Consider the following 18,465-nt stretch of genomic DNA (forward strand, 5'->3'; position numbering starts at 1 on the left):
AACACTTAAATTACTTATTCGTAACAAAATAATAACTGAAGCGTTAAATAAGAGCTGAATTTAGAAAAGGGAAATATTTATTTCAATCAAATTAATTGATTGGTGAGACATTTTAAGTATATATATGGATTATCGGAGCGTTATCAAATAATAAAAACTTGAACAGAAAATATTATCAAATTGTATCAAATTAACTTTCAATAATGTTTTTTTAAAGTATTAAATGTATTTAAGTAACTATATCTCTATGCAACATAGATAACTTAAGTTGATGCCAAAGCTTTAACTTGATAGGTCGTGAACAGATGTATTTAGATATATTTCTTTCACTACAGTTTTTAGAAGCATTCCATAAACATTTGGTTTCTGAAGAGAATCTCGAGTGTTATGAACTTATGACAACTTCAAAATTTCTTGATAATTTTCTTTAGAGGATTTAAAATTTCAGTATCTTACTATCATTATGTGATACCTTATGTAATGCAGAAAGGTAATTTTGGTATTCGAAAAGAAAACGTATAAACAAGACACCCTTATGCATATATACTTTCCTGTTCGTTGCCCTAAAAATAGATCACTAGCATTTCTGTGGAGGACCGAGATTTCTCTAAAAAAGTGAATTACTTATAAATCCACGAAAACGAGCTAAAATTTTGATATTATATAGCAATTTAAATTTTCTTATATGTGTTGTTTATGTATTTTTGCCAACAGCTGTATAGATATACTTTTATATGATTTGGTTATGTTGCGGTATATGACGTCACGTCCTCGGCAAGTCCAAACGACTGGATAAAGGCAAGGATTGGCAACTAGGCTTATTGCCAGTTGGTTGGTTTGGTTAAATTTGTATGATGGTGTTCAAACTTGGGCGAGTGAGAGCCGAGATTCTTAGTTAAAGTTTAAATAAATTACTATTTTTTGTATTTGTTTGGAAATGCTGTTAGTGTTACCATACCATGCGTTTAAAATTTTAACTTATTTAAGCCCATTAAATCGGTAACTAATATCACTAATACTAATAGTAATAACAATTTTTGGCGTCTGTTGTGTTGCAACTTGCAGTTGAACTAGAGGTAAGTGTTTTTAAATTTATATCAGTAATATTGACAGTGTAATTTGTAAAGAATAATTTAATTCAGTAACTAGTATAATGTTTTTAAGGCTTGGGCACAACTATGGTACTCCTAATTGATCTGTTTGCGTTAGGCTTAGTGCCATTGCCGGCCGCTGGACTCTTGCAATGAGCATTTCTATTATACTGCTACTGTTCTGTACAAGCTGTAGTGTGTATAGTTTGTACTGAAGCTTAGGCAGGTTTGTGTTGTTTATAATTATATATTAAAATTTGCTCCATCTAATCAATACAAAGAACTGCCAAGGTTAAGAACCATTAGTGGTTCCAAACTTTAATACTAAGAATATTTTACCGAAAGTATTACTAATAGTAATAGTAATACTACTTAAACTTTAAACGTGTAAAACTAAAAGCATAAACTATACTCCATAATTGAACACAGGTATACTATGTTTTATTTTATGTAGTAATATCCTAAGATATCAAACTAAGCAATTTTAGATGTAAATGCCTGGACAGAATAGTTATTAACATTTTATGGAACCATATTATTACTATTACTGTCAAACCAGCATAAGCATACTGAATAACATTGACAAATGAAAATTTTTGGAAGTTGACAATTTCAACTTTTTTATGAAATTGAAATTTTTTTTTTCCATAATGTGCAAAAGTGTATTTATATAAGCCTATAGATCAACAAAATTTTCTTCAAGCGAAGAATGGGTGTTTTACAGGTAAGTAATATAACTGTTACAAATATCATTGTAAAAGATTGTATGCCATTGAAAATTCCTGGAAATGAAACACATATGATGTTCCTGTGGAAAAATTAGTGAATACTTCATAATCTCATTGGATTACTGACTTCACACATGTTTATGCTGATTAGATTGAACTTTTACTTCTAAAACAAATAGGAAATTGCAAATAATACAAGTAGCAGATCTTTTCATAAACAAACAACTGAAACTTTTTCTTGGACATGCTTTCTTTACTTTTACTCCACTTTTATTTCTTAACCATTTCACTACTTGAGTGGGATGGAAAATCTCATCTCATGCACACACACAGAAAAACATATTTTTTTTTTACTTTATGGAGTTGTAGTATAGCATGCATAGTTAAAGAATACACATCAAAAGGATATGTATATGACTTTTCTGTAGGACTGATGATGTGAGGAGGAAGTGACCCTCACTGATTGCAAGATAAGATGGGAGGGTGAGCAGGACTTGTTTTTTTTATTCCAGATGTGATATTGCACAGTTTTGATCATCAATAACGTGACTATATTGTACAAGCATTACACTGAGTGCACTTCTATAAATCACTAAAACTACTGTTTTTAATGCCTGATGTTTACACTACTTTTTTTTCCTGCTATGTATCAAATATTGCGATTGACATGTGTAGGTCACTGGTACAATAAAATATCAGCTGGGACTTCAAACAGTGGTGGGAAAGCCTAAAACATCATATGGTGAGAAGTGCAGTTGTCTAGAGAAACACATGATGCACAGGGCAGTGAAATGGCTAAAGTTTAGGAAATAGCAAAATGATGCTTGTAGATGCGTACCACTTTCTACAACTCTGAAACATATTAACATTTTCACAGTTTATTGTATTACATTCCATTTCATTTTTTGTTTGTAGAATAAAAGTTATAAATGCATTGTTTATAAACCATTTAAAAATTTTTATAGTAAATATACAATACCTCTTTGTTTTTCTTTATTGATAGGGAAGAATATATTTACTTGTGTCTTGTCTTATCTTCTTGGAATTATGTGATTGTGGTATGATTTTTGTTATTACTAATAAACAAAACCATTATTTTAGGACATGCTTCATCATTAAGAAACAAGTAATTACCTGAATATTTCACAATGTTATTTAATGATTGGAATATCTTTCATAATCATGCCATGTCTTGTTTATGAAAAGTAAAGTATTAAACACTTATCCTTTTACATGTATATTTTCATAGAAATTATTATTGTGTATCATCTGGATGAAGTTTTGTAATCAATTTTGATGGAAATAATTACCCAATAACTGTAACTGGAAAATGTCCATGTATACGAGTACACAATACAATCGTAATTTTCAGATTTTGGGTGAAACTTTACTGGGAATTGTTTTTATTAGCCTGATCATGTGATAACCTATCTGCCCAATGTGTGGAAGGTTACATAGTTAGTCACTTATCAAAAATTGACAACTTATAATCTAACAGGGTAGGGTGGTGACTTTCATTTAGCTTGAAATGTTAACTGTAAAAGTGTTTTGGAAGATAATTTTTATAGAGACAGATTTCTTTAAGCTGTAGCCTGTTTCACTGGATCCTTTTGTGTACATTGTTCAGTCAGCATTGTAATATAATCATAAAATACATTTTTTCTATAATGCTGTTTAGTTTCAATTAGTGAATGTTTAACCCTACTGTCATGGGTCAAAGGCCATGTCATCGCATTTCTTGACTCCCATTCAAAATTTTGTTGAACTACTATTTTTTGAATTTGTGTCAATAAGTTTGGTATCAAATTGTAGATTGTAGTTCAAATTTTAGTATCATACATTATTTAATTTCTTAATTTAAAAGTAAATATTAAAAAAGTCCTAAATATTGACTTTTGTGTGTCATGTGGTATGTTGAATGCAGCATTGGTTCAAATTAGATGTTTGGATGATGTCCAAATACAAAGTCTATAGTTTCTTATGAATTAGATACTCAAATTACCAATATTGACAAGCTAGAATATAAAATAATCTACTATCTTTTCTATTTTCTGAGATATTAATATATTTACTGAATCAACTAAGATGTCTCCACCTACCTCTTCAATTTTTGAAAATACCTGCTTATGTACACCTACTTCAACCAGTGTCATGTGTATAACCAATCGAAAGCTCAAAATGCCTCTCTAGTGGTTTTCTCAGCCTCTGCGAAGTATTTGAATGGCAAACTCTCTTTTTATGCTAGTTTACAAGCGGTAAGGTAAGACATTACTGAGCTCGAAAATTTAATATTTTTTGGGACCCAAATGCAGCTTAGTTTTTAAGCTTGATAAATTATGGTGGAATTCTTTGGTATTAATATAGTAGTTTATGATTTTTGTTTATTTCCAAATGTATATATAAAACCTAAAAACGTTATTTCGTTTCACATCCTCCACGTGCGAAATTTGATAAGGCTTAGCAACCTTAGGCAAGCAGCAAATGATTACAAAGTTCATAACTAGAAGAAATAATTGTTTGCTGCACTTCTTTATTTACTATTCTATGTTTTAAGAACAATAAGTTTAAGGACTTATTTGTAAATAGTAATAATGGATCTACATATATAACATAACTGAAATGTGACTATTTTACAAAATACTAGTCCACTAAAACACAGCCAAGACAGGTCACTTTATAAAAGCCAGTTTTATATTCTTTGATATGGTAACAAGAGTGCACATGTGCTGCTTCACTGTAACTTCTGTATTGTTAGGCAGGCATACCTGAAAGGTCAATATAATAAATATATATATATAGATGTACAATGTTATGAAGTGTAAGCTATATAGTCTAAACATTTATGTTTTCGTGTTATAATTTGTAGTCATTCTAGAACAAAAAAAGCATAATTTATATTCATTTCCTAATTTTTATGGTGGTTACGAGTTCAGTTGAATGGACCCAACCTGTATAAAGAGACAGTAGTGAAAATAACAGATGAAATATAAAAATATTTTCTTAAAAAAACATTTGATAATTATCTGGAGGATATGAAGATTTTGCATGTGAAATTCGAAAATTTTCTGATGCATAAAAGTATTTTTAATCTTAAAATCAGAATTACTTTGAATCAAAAAAGAAAAAAGGCATGAGAAAAACATTACTTAAGAAATCTTAAAATTTAATAACAAAATCTGATATTTTGCATACAAAAGACTTGTAATGTTTACTGATAATATGCAAAATTTTGTGAAGATGTGCTTACTAATTTAAAAGTTGTAGCATAAATACTATAACAAGCACAAAATGGTTACGAGGTCTGAGCCCGTACTGGGAGAGTTAATAGATCTTTGGAATCAATTTCAGTTTCACTATCTTGCACATTGCTGCACAACATAAGTTACATAAACAGTTATAACTCAATCACAATAATATTGGGAAAAGGGTCAAAATCTTTTGATGTACAGAATATCAATACTTCTTGTTGGTTAATGTATGTATTTTGTATCAATATATTGTTTGATGCATGCTATTTTACATGGAATTTTATTTAAGGTTTTAGTGATTCTTAGTAGCAGTTCTTAGTAGTGATTTGCAAGACTGGTTAAAATTAGTGTGTGTTTTTAATTAAGATACAAAAGAACTTAAGAACATATACATTTAGATTTTTTACTTTCTGAATTAAGAAACTTCACTACCAAAATCATTATGGTTAATATGTATTTTGCTCTTACTAAATAAAACAAAAAGCAATTGACATGATGATGTAGCTTGTAATAATAACTACAAAATAAGAAATGCTGCAACATCAGAAACTAACCTTTTCATTTTGTAGAGATGAATTGCTAATTTATACCTGAAGAAGTAAGGTTTACCTTCCATAAGATCTTAGGATGTTGGATTTCTTGATTTGTAATTTGACTAACTTTTGATTTCTGAAAATCTTGAAGTCATTATGGTCCATATTATCATACAATGTATAAAGAATAGAAGAATGATTGAGATGACAAGGCTAATCGGACCATTTACTAGTCAGAATATTAAAACAAAACTAAATATGGTCTTTGATATCTTTATACTGATAGAACAAATGTTTAATTAGATATTTTCAAAAATCTTGTATCACCTTTGTATGATCCTTTCCTAGTGTACTGACGGCTCTGTATGTTCAGCCACTGGGTTATCGATAATAGTCTAGACTAGCTCCATAAAGATACATTCACATGCTGAGTAGTGAACTGACTCATTTTAAACATTAAATTCAGACACCAGTAGATTGAAACCTACATAGTAGTGCCTGCATATGAATAACCTCCCAATCAAAATACTAACTAAAACTCATTACCTACAGTAGGCAGTTATGTATTTATATGGCACAGTTCAGCATACATGGATTTCATGTTTACTATAGTTTGCATAACTCTCGGTTACAAACCAATCCATAATAAATACCTTGTACATCAAATATCATAGTTTAAGTTTACACAAGATGATTGCACCAAATGTTAGAAGTAAACATGTAAGTTATTATTAACATAAGATATTTATGTGTAATGTAATAAGTGAGTAATGATGTTATAATGTGTGTCATATAATGAAGAAAGAAATAATAATAATAACTTAGTTCTTCTTGAGCTAGTGACAAAATCATTATATTTGAGACTTATCACTGCCTAATGCCATTTATAATTGCTATCTGTTCCATTGAATTAAAAATATTATTTCCAATAAGATATCATACCCCTACACACAGTTAATCTATCTTCCCCATACATCTGCATCTACCTTAGAAACTTGCATGCCCTTTTGGGGGGTGAAATCCTTGGTGTCAGTTTTGCTCTTTAGTGCCTTATACTCCCGTCTTTGCTTGATCCTTCTTACCATACTTTGTTAACTTTTCTCTCTGTACCTAATGTCTGAGGCACTCTACTGTAGCCCAGAGGGTTTGTGGGTGATTATTCTTCCCTTTTCTTCTCCACTAAGGCCTGTTCCACTTCTTGTACCCCTTTCCCTGCTCACTTGGCTCATTCTCGCTGGGAATTGTTGGGTAGGGATACTTTTCTTTTCCAGGTTCAACTTCCTTTATTCTTTCTATGAGATCTTTGACCTGAATTTTTTGGGGAATTCCTTATTACTTTGAATCATGGGTGGGAGCTGCTTGTAATCAATCCTTGCTTTTGTGCTTAGTTCCACACTGTTCCAAACCCAAACTTCTTCCTCTGTACCCCGACCTAGTCCCTCTGTTTTCTGTCTTTTGATTCCCACTTCCTGACTTTCCTCTTCTTCCTGGCATCAATCTTCTCAGAGGCAACCAAGTAAAGTTGCATTGGGGCCTGTCTATTGTGGTTTGTCCCCTGTGGTCATACTTTTCCATAGACAGATGGATTATTTTACTTCTTACCCATGGTCTTTCCCTACAGTTCTCTTCCTCTCCTCCTCTCAGCCTTCATCCTGTTTCTATTCATACTTCTTGTGATCCCATCTATTTACAATGTCTTTAGGAGGCAGTGCTTAGCAATACTTTCAAATTGTTCCTCACTCCCACACAATATCTTGTCCACATGGGAGTGTTTTCAACTTGCTCCTTTCTCAGCCATGTTCAGCTCTCTCCCATCTGCCTGGACCTGCTTATCCCTTTGGGCTCCTCCAATGGTCTTTGCATGACCATTAGAACCATTCACGGGAATCTATCTTTTCCCTCTTCTACTTGAGGATCTGTCTTAGTGGCTGGACCAATCCAATCTCACCATTAGTTTTCCATTACTTCTACCCAAACTGGACCTGCACCTCTTAACTGATACTTCTTTCTCTGGTTGGGGAGCATCTCTGAACAACAATTTAACATCAGGCACATGAACCCAGAAGGAGTTCTCTCTCTCTCTCTCCATATCATTAAGCTTAAACTCCTGACAGTCCTCCTTATGGATCATTTAGTTATGACCCATTCTAACAACACCATGGCTGTTTTCTGTATCAACAGCTAAGGGCTAAAATCTAGAACCCTTTGCTTTCAAACCCTGGACCTTCTCTAACCCTCTCTCCCTGGGTACCCTTTACTGTGCATGACACAAGGTTCTTGTGTCTTACATTCAACATTTTATTAAACTACTTTTTATTTATGTTATACTAATTAGAATAGCATAAAATCTTAGCTAATATTCCATATTTTAATAGTATACAAGTTTTTTTTACTAGTATACAAATTTCTTTTATAAACTAATACGTTGGTTATGAAAGAAAATACTTATCAAAAATCATACTGAATGTTGTTTATTTACTAAATTTATAATTATTTGTGATACTCCCAACTGTAACTTCTTTTATTCAGAAAGTGTGTGTGTGTGTATGTAAGGTTGTCAAGATATTAGTTTTCTAAAGCAATTGGCTTGTGTTAATATTTTGACTAAAATTGGAAATGTAGAGTATTAGCTTAACTGTAAAGTGCAAGCTCAACACAAGTATATTCTTTGTGAAGATCGTAAGCTTTTGGGATGAGTGAAGTAAGAGGTGGTGTGTTAAAAAAATGAATAAAAATACCACAATACTCCAGAAATAATGTATTAAATTAAGTCATGTTTCATCATTATGACTTATCAGATTGTTTTCTTATGTAAGAACCCTTACATAGTCAGTTGTGAAATGTGGTAATTTTTATATGTAATCTAGTTAAAAGGTTTGTCTGATACTTTTCACCAGTGGCAGGGTCCATATAATGCATTATATTGATTAATGTTATGTTTTTGCTTGTTGCAACTTTAAGTGTAAAGAATTGAAAAAAAAAGTAGGGTGAATTCACTCATTTTCTGTGTAAAAGATAGAGAATACCAGAAGTGATTAGTGTAATTAACTGCAGTATTGACGTTATTTTTATTAGGGTCACACACATGTTTTTAGTGACCCTGTAACCAAGAAAGTAATGAACCCACAAACAATATGGTGCATAAATAGTTTTGAAAATTTGTTAAAAACCATCACTGATAATTGTAGGGGGCAATTTTATATTTCTGTTTTTTACTTAATGTAAGCTCTTTTGCTCAGACTTGGTTGAGAAATTCAAACCTGTCTTCTGAATTTATAATTTTTCTATGTATATAAATGCAAACTATAAATATGCTTACAGATCCTTTTAAGAGTCCAGATAACTTGTAAGTTTGATAGATATATTGTTTCATTTAAGTATATAAATATATAGGATGGAAGAGATTTACTTTGTAAAATAATTAGGGGCCTATGCTAGTACAAGTAGAAGAAGAATTTTTGTAATTGTGTTGCCTTTATGTTAATTTTCGGAAGTAGGATATTTATTGTTCTATAAATATTTTAAAATTTACAGATGATCTACGGCTTCCCGGGCTATTTATCCTTACGTCCCATTATACTTATAGCTCATTCTTAAACTGCTAAACAAAATTTACATTTAATAGATACTGTGAATATAATGTGCATTTTTTTCACTAAAATTGTTTCTAAAAGTTTAGGGTGCGTATAATGTATAGTAACAAATCTAAATGTTTTTTGTTTCTTTTTACAGCCAGTCATTCATTGATTTTCAGTATTTTTACACATGATTTTTGAAATAAAATGATCAAGAAGTTGAGTCTTGTGACTTATAATTTATTTACATACACACTTAGAAATGTTTGGAAATACAAAACTGGTTATTACCACATTACATTTGATATTCAAAACTACAAATCTCTGTTGGTGAAACCTTCAAATTTTAGACTAAATTGTTGTTCTCGTATAGTTGGCACAACTTTCCTACATAGCATGTGCCAAGGTGAACTCACTTTTACTGATTTTATGGAATACTCTAACATTTTGACAATGTTTATTTGCTGGCTACTATTGCAAATGTAGCAAGAACTGTGGGGGAATGCATAATTATAGATTACGTGGACACTAACATTCTTGTCATCAAAGGGTTTCTTTGATCACAGTATTTCAAAAGTCTAGGTGTGTATTATTTATGGTGAAAAGGTAAATTTGACTGTTTGTGAGATTAGAGTGTGTTTTATATTTGGAAAATTACAATAGTATGGTACTCAGCATGGATTTAGGAAATACTTTTTGCTCAATCAACTTATTGAACTTCTCTTTAAATTAAGACTTTTTTTGTAAAGGTGCCTCAGTTGATGTTTTTATTGATAAGCATATGGATGTGAAAGGTAACATTTATTTTGGATTTCCTGTTTTGGTTGCTTGTCTTGCATGAAACATCTTGATTGACTGGGCTACTTCCTGTCCTCTTGTTTTTTTAATATATATATATATAAAATATATACTTATATATTATTCATACAGAATTGATGAAAAAGGAATAACAGAGATAACAAAAATAATAGGGATTTGTTTTTTATTAATATTAGACCATAAGTGACCATTTGATTTTTTAATATGTCATTGCACATTTATCTCCAAGAAGAAAAGTTCAAACTTAATCTTAGTCTTTATCATTTAAGAAATTATCAAATCCCCTTTTAAACTAGTAAAATACCAGCCTCTACTACTGCCAACAGCAACTGATTGTATAAGCCAGTCACTCTTTGAGGAAAATAAACCTGTATCTTTTCATCATCTTGACTTCAGAATTCAGTACAAATAAATCAAAGGCCTTTATCTTATCAGCCCCAAAGATAATCTTGTAAGTTTCAATAAGATCATATTATCCTTCTTTTCTTAAGAGAAAATAAGAAGTCTTATCTTCTGTACTCTTTCTAATAAGCCAGTATCCTTTATTAGATAAGGAGACAAATAGTCTTAAGTGAGACCTAACCAGTGATCAATGTATTATGAGAAAGTAACTTATTGAGATTTTTTCAGGTGTTTGTTTTGGGATCATTGGTTTTTTCATTATTTATGCCAATTTTAGGTATGTTTTTATAATACATCTAATCTGATTGATGATACTAAGATAAGATTATGAAAAGAGCATTGATAGTGGTTAGTACTTCTGTTGTTCAGTTAAATTAAATATACACAGCTGTTTCAATTTAAGTGCAAGTGTTATGATTTAGATAGTTTATATGGTGCAAATGTTAAATTTAGTTATTTTTTATAAGTGTAGTTTATCCCAGTTTGTTTACATAACTGTGAATCATATGTTGTGTATTTCAGTAGTTATGTATTATTGTGTATTGTTACCAGAACCTTCCAAGTTATTCTCATTGTTTTAATTGAGTATTATTGTGTCATAATATCTCGTAGTGTGTGGAATATGTTCTGTAACTCTGTTGGGGTATAAATACACATAGAAAATGTAGGTTGAGAGATAGCTCTTGACTGAGTGATTATAAGTATAGTCATAAAGGGTGCATAGTGGCAATTTTTAAAGTGAAATTATCATGGATTGTATTGTTAAAATAAAGTAGAGAAGAATAAGTTGTCTTGTCAATTATGTTATAAAGTAACTGAATCAGCTTGTGTGGACTTTGAAAAAGAGAGTTATTTCAAGCTCTGGATACATCTATGACAACCAACAATGTAATGAAGACTTGTGTATATGTTTGACTTGTTTTAATAGAAGTGGATGGTGTGCTGTTTATTTATTGTTGAAATTTATCACCAACAAGTCACAGACACCTGGTGTGAAGAATCCAGCCCATACATAAAACCTGACATACATGTAGAATTTAACAGTTTTAGTGTCTGGGTTGAAGTGTGGAAAAGGAGATTCAGTATTGAGAAGTGTATGTTATATTACTTGTGATAGGGAAGTTTGGAAAAAGCTACATTTTTAGCCAAGCAGAGTAGTAGCATACATGTAAATGCTTAGCCTCAAGCTGAATACTTACATGAAATTGTAGTGAAAATACAGAGAGTTGTGAATTTTATTTACTAGTCTGGTGAGGTCTCCTTTACAGTGTTCCAGATAATTTTTTCTGTAAGGAGTAATCAGTCCCAGAATTCTGTCAGCATGAGTAACTTTAATTTTTTTACAAAGTGCAGCAGTAACATTTTGTGATAAAATGTACTGCAACTAATTACGAATTATTTTCTTATTTTTAATTTGGCAAAGGATTAATAAAGCAAATTAAATCACTAGATGTAGTACTAATGATATTACAACTTTTTATTTTATTTTTTTTTACACAAAATTGGATCATTCACTAGTGTGCCAATAGAAAATTCTGGTGGTTAGAGAGTGCTATTTTTGCAGCTCTACAGTGTAATTTACATAAATCTTAAGCAGATCTGCAGAAAGCTACGAGAATGTGCCCATTAATTACTGTACTACCATTAAAGAGGCAGGGGCTGTATTCATTGTTCCACAGAAGTAATACAACTTCTCAATATTTTTGAAAGTTGTAAATGGTTGATTTTTGTTTGGGAATTATGCTGGTATGCCCATTATCTGTAGCACTGCCAATAGAGTATTGTGTTAAGTTTTGATCCATTTAACTACAAGAAATATAACACTATGCTACAATAATTGTATTTAGTGTAAAATATTTTGAGCAACAATGAGACTTAAAGATTTGAACATAATTTTTTCTGGAACTTAGAATAATTATAAGTGATTTGATTTAAACAAAATAGTAAGGTCTTGAAAATTTTTACAATGGGTAGTCAATACTAGAAAGAAAATGTTGGAAGTGTAAAATGATTACTAGAACAGGCCTAGATAAATCCTGGGTGCCAGGTTGCCATGCTGATTAAAAAATTTAATTATGGCACCTAATATTTTTCTCCCATTTTATTTGTGCATATGGCTGTGCTAAATAGAACTCAAATCTAGAACAGCTTGAACTTTTGGAAGTCCAGAACTGTTTTTGCATTCTTTGAGTCCTAAATTGACCCTTTTTTCTAGAATTTTAACAGTGAAGTGCTGCAGTTGCACAACACATTACTAATTCCATGGCATTTTGTTTTTCTTCTTTCTCTCAATTCAACCAGTCAGTGTGCATGTTTAGACTCAGACAGGACCAAAGGCAGTTAATATTCTTACGTAGTTGTTGATATCATGTGATCTTTAACATGCACTCATTGCTGCAAGAGTAAATAAATATATGTAGCCTCCATTTCCCAGTACAAACAATAGTGAAGTTAGGCTAGGCACACCTGGCTCCTGAGTTTTTAGGCTGGCTCCTAGATTTGAAAATATTTGTCAAAGCATTTAAACTGTGGAAGTCTAAGTTTAAACTTGTTCATAGATAAAACTGCTACCCATTGTATCTAACCTAAGAGTTTGTGTGTTTAAGGCTGTCAGGTATTACTTTTTACAAGCTCTCAGTTCATGTTAATGTTTTCACTAGTTGTGGACACACAGAGTATTAGGTTATCTGAGACTGCAAGCTCAACACAACCATATTCTTTGATCATAACCTTTTGGATGAATAAAGTAACAGGTGGTGTATCAATAAAAATTACATCATTGCTTTTTATGTTTATTACATGTTACATTCTACTTAGGATTAATAAAGCTAAATTTTGTCTAAAATTCATTTTTTTTGGATATTGAAAAGAAAGATTCTATAATATGAAATGTAGCTTGTTGGTTTGCCATTTTTGAATGATGAGTAGGCTAACTCTTCAAAAAGTAAATAAATAATAATAAACAGATTGTTGGTAAATAAATAACTAATAGTGTGAAAATCTTCATTCTAATTAGAATATGTAGTGATTCAAATTGACAGAAATGTCACCTCAACTTAATCCAGTTCACACCAAACAGTTGTTGTTCAACCAGTTTAATGATATAAACAGCATCTCAACTCTTAACCACTACTATGTCTGTCGTATCCGAGCTATCCTAAAGTGCCCTGGTATTAGGCGACAGACCTTGTCATATATGGGTTGGTTGATGCTATTGTACATTCTTCTTTGCTTTTACTCAAGTCATTATAACCACATAACAATAACCTTGAAGCCAAAGTACCAAGACCAATCAGATTCATAATAATAAGCTGTTCATTGTACTATAGTCATACATAGTTTCAATGTGTAGTATGTGTTTGCTCTGACATTTTATCATACCATTAAATGTTTAATAATAATAAGCTGTTCATTGTACTATAGTCATACACTGTTTCAATGTGTAGTATGTGTTTGCTCTGACATTTTATCATACCATTAAATTTTTAATGTATTTGCATCAAGCCATATGCTTTATTTATAATGTCAAATATTATGTTGTAGTGAGGTTTTGTCCTATCCTTTTTAATCTGATTGTGGGGTTTTTATAAAGGCTGCGATGAGCAGGATTCTTTACAGTAGGTGGCTGTGACTTGTTGGCGATAAATTTTAACAATAAATGGACAGTGCACAACCCACCTGTTTTAGAATTATATTCAAAACAAATCAAATATATGTGCAAAATTTGTTACACTATTGGTTATCACAATTGTATCCAGAGTTTTAAATAATTTTCTTTTTCATCAGAGTCTACATAGGTAAGTTCAATCACTTTAGAACACTCTTGACAAGACAATTTAATCTCATCTATCTCTGTTATTACAATACAAGCTGTGAGACTAATTTCAGAAATCGGCTGTTAGTGCTAAACTGACAATCACGCAGTCTAACTTCATCTTTACTTTCACTAACTTGCTATCTATATCTACACACATATATATAACACGCGACAGAAAAATATAGACATTTCTAGCCCTCTAGTAACAACAATATGACACATAATGAGAAAAACTTTGAATAAGATGGTGTCAACGATATTACAAAAGCCTAGTACAACAACTAAACTACATACACAACGTATGACTTGTACAGAATTAAGTGACGAAACTTGTCATAACTATCACTTTTAAAAGAATTAACTTTTAACGCTCTTACTATGAAAACTAAATAATCATTTAATATTTCATCACTAAATAAATTAAATAATAACTCTTAAACTGAGCAGTCTTGTATATCCAGCATTAAGGTTTAGGCATTATAAGAACCAGATTAGTGTTATTATGATCCTGGGATTCATAATTTTAAACCAAGGATTGGAGTTGTTCTTTTTTTTGTTGTTGTTTTAGTTCTTCTAAGCCAAAAAATAAATTAAAAAGAAAAGAGAGACGTAAATATGGCTCTTTGTTGGTATAATGTGGCTTTGAAGTTAATTTGAGAATGTATTTCTATGTGCACTGATCACTTTTATTTTTGAGATCCAATCAGTTATTTGTTTGTTTGTAATTAAGCACAAAGCTACACAATGGGATATCCGTGCTCTGCCCACCACGGGTATCGAAACCCGGATTCTAGCGTTGTAAGTCCGCAGACATATCGCTGTGCCACTGGGGGGGCGATCAGAGAAAATGCAGTTCCATTCTAATGTTCTTTGTCGTCCAAATTGTCCTTTAAACTTTCAAGAAAATTCTAGTGGTTAAAGTATGCACTCATCTTATGACATAAAAAACTCCCTCCAGCCAAAATCAATACAAATGTCTAGATTAAAGAAAATCGTAAAATACAATAATAGTTGCTCCATTCGACTACATAAAGTCGCGATTTATCTCTAATAGACTTTTGTGGCTTCGGAATGTTTAAAACCTTGGTCAGGGAAGCCGATCTTCATGTAAAGTGGAGGTTATGTGGAAGAGTTGACAAGCTTGGTGGTCTAAGACTGTACTTACCATTATTCCTAGTAGTATACAGATAGACAGATTAATCTCATTCAGAGCTGAAATTCCTTATTATGAACAATTTTTTTTATTTATAAAGAGTAACTACTCCCAGTTTTGACTGTTCATTGAATTTTGCGAAAAGCTATTCGGGGGCTATATATGCTAACCGTCCCTAACTTATCAGTGATAAAGTAGAGGGAAGGAGGGCTCGATTCACACTCTGAGAGTCGTGAGTTCGAATCCCCGTCGCCGAACCTATTCGTCCTGTATGGTTGTCATGCGGGCCGGCCACCTAGGTGTAACAAATATTGGCTTAAAAAATACAGGCCGACCCCAAACTAGTTGGGATCAAGGTTGTTACGGAGAATACCACCCACTGCCAATCCTTGAGTTACTCTTTACCGACGAAAAATAGGATTGACCGCAATATTACAACGCCCCACGGTTGAAAGGGTAAGAATGTTCGTTGCCGGGACTCAAACCTACGAGTCGAGCGCCATAACCGCCAGGCCATGTAGTGTTTGTTCAGGTTCCATCCGATTTAAATATAGTTTTTAGATATGGATATAAAAATCTCTCACTTCTTCTATGTCTTTGTGATTAAATCTATTAACAACTTCTGATCAAGACAAGATAGGTATCCAAACTAAAAATTTAACCAATTAAATAACGTAGATCATTTAATATACAGCTCTAACTAGGGGAAGGAAATATCATAAAACAAAACTATAACTACTAGAATAAGCACAAATCTTTTCACATTTGCTAAATTCGATAAAACGAAGAAGCGAAAATATATACTAACTCAAAGAGAAGATAATTCGACAGACTATAAAACCGGCAAACAAGATTAGTACACTAATCATAGGTGTGTAAACCCACATACCATCTAATCTAAGGATGTTTGCTCACGTTGATTTTATCTTATTGGTTTCACAGTAAGCTATCTTGTCACACAGACTGAGTTTATTGACCCCAGGTTTTGAAAGATTATTGTCGAACACGAACACGAGTACGGCAGACAGATGCCTGCATAGATAACGAAACAGTCTCGCTATAAAAAGTCCGCAATCTTGTATCTCTCAAATTATGATTTATTCATGTAATCGTGACAGTAGAAACATGTTAGATCAAAAAAGAAAAATATAATGGGTAAAACCTCAGCACCAAGACGAGAGAAGGCCCACCTATCGAAAATGCATGGGTGTAACTTTTGTTGTTTTTTAATGACTTATACTTGTACAATATTCGTTCCACATTTCGTGGTTTGATACTCAGAGTTTTGAAAAATTACAAACTTTATTATGAAAATTACTTTTTTGAATTAAACGTTTTCTCTTTTTTTTTATTATATACAGCCTGTATTTTCGAAAATGTGGTATTTAATGCTGCAGTGTTATGTGGTCGGCTTTGACAGATGTATTTTCAAATGTTTATTTTTGGTGAAAATTGTATGTTGTGTTAGTTACTCCTAGAAATAGTCATTGTTAATGTTTTCCTACACTTTGTCTTGGTGAAGAAAACTAGAATTGGACTTAGAAACATAGTATCTGTTTCAGTATTTTCTCTACTATACAACAGAATAACTAAACACTGTTTTCTCTACTAAACAGTACATATCTATAGAACACTAGAAATCAACTGAAATTCCTATACTATAGAGCAAAATAACTGAACACTGTTTTCTCTACTAAACAGTACATATCTATAGAACACTAGAAATCAACTGAATTTCTTCTACTATAGAGCAAAATAACTGAACAGTATTTTCTCTACTAAACAGCACAACATTCACAAAATTGAATTAATCAACTAAATGCCCAACAAATCAAATAACTGACTAACAAATTTGATAACTCAATAATCGATTTTGCATTATAACAGACTCGCTAAATCAGTTGTCATTCTCAAATATTATCACCTGATTTGCTTTTTGACCCATGATGTCATAAGCGACGTTTTACGCCAGTATATTTGATTCACCTCCGACGAATTCTCGATCATCTGACTTTCGCAGTACCGTTATAGATAGGCTTATAGCTAGAAGGATATACATTACAACATTTCCAGTGGAAGAATATTTGAATATCGAGATAATTAAGCGATCCAGGAACAAAGGACACAATATTTAAAAGAAAAAAGAAGCTTCCATCTTTTACATAAAACAATACAAAAATTATATAGCAGAGGGTTTAAACCCGCAACACTCTTCAAACCTCCCCCCCCCCCAACCTCATGCAACCCAATCCAATTCACCTGCAAAGTGAACGCTATGGTTACAAAAGAGAACCATCCGATCCAAAATAACATTGTGATGAAACAGGACAATGGTACAGTTAATGAAACGATAAACTATGATTTGAAGTTGACAAATGTTCAAACATCGCGCACTTCCAGCTTCGCTGAAAACAATAGTTGTTTCACGAGAAAGATGGCTGAAGTAGCCAGAATCACATTATTGTAACTGTTTCTAACGTTTGGAGGATTCTTTTGAATTATTCGATAGTTCGATAGTTTCACGAACTAACGAAAGGTCTAACTTCATAAATAACGATAAACAGTCATTTTTAAATTTTCTCGTGTCTGTAGTACTTCTTTGTTAACAATGTCCTTCACAGAATTTCCAAGCTTATAACCTAATTTTTTTAGCCTGTAAATATTATCTGAAGCTCCAGAAAATGTAACAAAAGACCCATTATTAGAACGACTTGCATATGCTACTGTCACTGTGACCCATGATATCGCCCCCCAGTAGCTCAGCGGTATGTCTGCGGACTTACAACGCTAGAATCCGGGTTTCGATACCCGTGGTGGGCAGAGCACAGATAGCCCATTGTGTAGCTTTGTGCTTAACTTCAAAAAACAAAAAACGGAGTCATTTTCTCATCCTCAGAAAGGATATAATATTTTGGGCACGTTAGATGCATGTCACGTATTAAAATATGTAGAAATATTATGTTAGATTTAACAGGATTCACAAGACATGGGAGAAAAATTTAATGCAGGTACTTACGAATACTTTCTGAAATCCAAGGAGAAAAATTTAATGAAGGTATTTAACGAATACTTTCTGAAAGCCAAGAAGAAAATTTAATG

At 32.0% G+C, this 18,465-nt stretch overlaps 1 protein-coding gene across 4 annotated transcripts in view; it reads left to right on the forward strand.

Moving 5' to 3' along the window:
* Positions 1–786: 786 nt before the first annotated feature.
* Positions 787–18,465, forward strand: part of LOC106458405 (CLIP-associating protein 1-like) — a 217,305-nt gene continuing 199,626 nt past the window's right edge. For all 4 annotated transcript variants that reach the window (XM_022384708.1, XM_022384728.1, XM_013917922.2 and 1 more), the window contains exon 1: positions 787–1,076. The gene's annotated coding sequence lies outside the window, so the exon portion shown is untranslated. The remainder of the gene's footprint in view (positions 1,077–18,465) is intronic.

This window comes from Limulus polyphemus, unplaced genomic scaffold (genome assembly GCF_000517525.1).
Source record: "Limulus polyphemus unplaced genomic scaffold, Limulus_polyphemus-2.1.2 Scaffold22, whole genome shotgun sequence".
In the NCBI taxonomy this organism is placed as follows: Eukaryota; Metazoa; Arthropoda; class Merostomata; order Xiphosura; family Limulidae; genus Limulus; species Limulus polyphemus.